The following is a 3,194-nucleotide window of genomic DNA, read 5'->3' as shown; positions in this document are numbered from 1 at the left end:
GGCCTCAGATCGCCAGAGCTCTCCCTTGTCTCATGCTCGCTGGGAATCCCCAGGAGCGGGAGAGCATTGCCGGGGAACCCCTCGCTGCTCCACCCAGGAGCCACCTTCAGCCCCATCCCCTAGCCGATTGCTCTCCTGGCTACGGGCAGAAATGTGGGTAGAGTCAGAAAGAAGCACCCAGCAGGAGAGTGCTTTCCAGGCTACAGAGCCCGCGCTCCAGCCGCAGAGACCACAAAGATCCAGCAGCGGAAATGCAACGCACAGGCTGGCCAGCACCTGGCAGGCGGACGCGAGCTCCTCCTTGGCGAGGAGCCCCTGGCCTTGGGAGCTCTGGTCCCTAAACTTTCTGGGAGGGCTAAAGGAGGGAAAGGAAACCGGCGAGCGTTTCCTGACGCGGGGACAAGAGATGCAAGAGAGGCAGAGTCCCCGTTGGCCTCAGCCTAGTCGCTCCCTGCCGTCACTTGAGAGCCCAGGACTTTATCCCCTGGCCCTCGCCAACCAACTGTCCGATTTTGAGAATGGGCATTACCTGAGTCTTGCAAAACTTCTGCGGACGTCCAGCAGGGCTCAAGCGTGCAGTTCCACGTCTGGGTAGATCACGGTCCAGGCGAGATGGAGAGCTGGGCTCCAGAGAGAGCGGGCTCAAGCTTCCCGGGTGACAAGGGAGGCTGCCCAAAGGCGAGGGGGCTGGAAGAGGTGTGGGGAAGACGGTGTCTTCCAGAGCAGTGAACAGGGCAGCCCCGCACGTTTTCTCCACTCCCTGTCGTAGCCAAAGAGGATGCTAGAAAACTTATCCCCGCCCAGGGAAGATTTCTAGAGTTCAGCAGAGCTTCTGTGGACTTTAGGGGGAGCTGGCCAGGGAAAGGTTAAAGAGGGTTCCTAAATCGCTAGAATGGCAGGTGCCTCCTCTTGGCTTCGTGGCCAGAGTCTCCTAAGTCTCCTGCCTCCCAGCCTCTTCCTTCTTCGAGACTTTGCTTCAGAACAGCCTTGCTCCAGCCCCACCTCCTCTTGGCCAAATGGTGCACCTTGGGAGGCAAGCGCCTCAGCCTGTGGCCCTCACGCCCCTCAGGAGGCACGCATGCCCCAGAGGGCAGGAGCCCTATCGCCCTGACGGCAGCACAGGCGGCAGGTGCAAACTCTGCCTGACTGCCGCTCTCCTGCCTGTTCGCTGCTCCAACCTTGCCTGGGAACGTTCTCCAGCCAGTGCGCAAAAGCCTATATATCTCCCCTAACTCTGAAGAAGGAGCGGTGCCCTGGAAGCGTGCTCCAGGCTCTCCTCACATCCTGCCACCGCTGCTGCCGCTCCAAAATATGCCTAGAGTAGGGGTAGGAGGGTAGTGAAATCACCTACAGCTGCGTCTCGGTCGCTAACAGTTTGATGCCTCCGGGCTGACTGATTACACGGGGGAGGAGGTGGGGATTAGAGAAAACCGCTCCGGCACGTCACGGAAAAGGGTTACTGCTGCTCCTCCTCCTCTTCCACACCCCTTCGGATTTGGGAGCGCGGGGAGGGAGAGTGGGAAAGGCTTCCAACCCCGAGTTCCCCCATCCCCTGGTTTAAAAAAAAAAACACTTCCCTCTTACCTTTCCCGGGAGAAGGAAAGCGCGTCCCGGCAGCGCCGTCTAGCGTCCGTACCGGAGTAGGCCCGCCTACAGAGTTGGGGCGAGCGCCGAACTGGGTGAGGGGAGGCGGGGAAAACCGCTAAGCAAAGTTTTTCAGCTATCCTGGTCTCCAGTTGCACCCACTGAGCAGTTATCTAGTTCAGCCAGGAGTTCACCTGCTTGGTTCCCCCAGGCCAGAACTTAATGTTATTAAAGACGCAGGCCACCTAATTGTATTCATAATGTGAGCTTCCTAGCACCAGAGAGAACTCCTCTTTTCCACCCCTCCCACGTTAGAGATCCTTAAGTCTCAGGGTTTTCCAGCCTCGCCAATCATACGGTGGGCAGGGAGGGCTGGGACCCCAGGATGGGCTTGGAGATAGAACCCGGGCAGCGAATCCAGGCAATGATTGTTTATGCCGCGCGCCTGAGGCTCGCGAGCGGTGCTCCTGACCACTTGAGCCTCCAAGGTCACGCAACCCAGGAGCTCCTCTCTTAAAGAGTGATGGGAGAGAGGGACTACGACTCAGTAACTGACAGGGTTTGAATTGCAGCAGATGAAGAGACCGTTTCCACGCCAGGTATCTCCCAGAGCGTTCTGCTCGGCTCATGGGTGCCTTGCTGATTAACACACACTTAACAGGATTGCTCATTTAACGGGTCAGCTGAGCGCTATGCTCCAGCATTTGCTGCTGCGCTAGGCTCCTATTAATTTGTCTTTCTCTAAGCTGTCTCCAGCTGTTCTCCTGAGTCTACTCCATCGCGCTGCATTAGCTACAGAGAGAGCGGCGAGAGAGCGAGCGAGCCAAAGACGGAGGAGACAGGGCCCGAGAGAGAGCAGCTGAGCGCTCCATGCGCGCTGCTCGCAGCGCAGACCCGCGCTTTCCTTCTTTTCCTTGGCCATTTGGTCTCGATCCACCATCCCCTGGGCTGTTAAGGCCGAGCCTGTGCACAGTTAAAGTTACTGTCCCTCTCTCACCTCTCATGCCAAGTTTATGCATTCTTTTCTCCCGTTGACCATCTCATCAAATCTGGCGAAACCCCACCCTGAAAAATTCTTTCTGCAGTTGAGGTTAAGTCAGGGAATCAAGAGAAGTCAGGTGTGGAAGGTAAGGTCCTTTTGGCAGGAACCAAGTTATCCTCCCAGGATTTTGTTGTTTATACGCACGGAGTGGTGGGGGAAGGGCTGTATTTTGAAACGGAAAATGTTTTACAGTTTCTGCTTCTGTTTTCTAACAGCTCCTCTTTTCAGATAAAAACTCATTCTTCCGATGGGGACTAGACAGCCAGTTCTCCCTTGCTCTTTGCTGTAGAGCTCCTGCAAACGTCCCTCTGCTTGTGTGCTTGCCCTGAGCCGGCTGATCACAATTTCCAGCCAGCCATCCGCGCCTACATTAATGTTACTCGGATTCAAGGCCAAGTGCTTCCAACAAGCCAGGGACTGCAGCAACTCAGGGTGGAAGAACACGTCCTCCTCACATCTCACCTGCCTGGTGCCTCCAGTCTTGCCTTTAGCATAGCACCAAGCCCTCATGTCCTGGGCCTGAGCTGAGCAGCTAGGCTGTCATAGGTGAGACCATTTGGCCAAACCA

This window comes from Phocoena sinus, chromosome X, assembly GCF_008692025.1.
Source record: "Phocoena sinus isolate mPhoSin1 chromosome X, mPhoSin1.pri, whole genome shotgun sequence".
NCBI lineage: Eukaryota > Metazoa > Chordata > Mammalia > Artiodactyla > Phocoenidae > Phocoena > Phocoena sinus.
Note: the sequence above shows the minus strand (reverse complement) of the source record.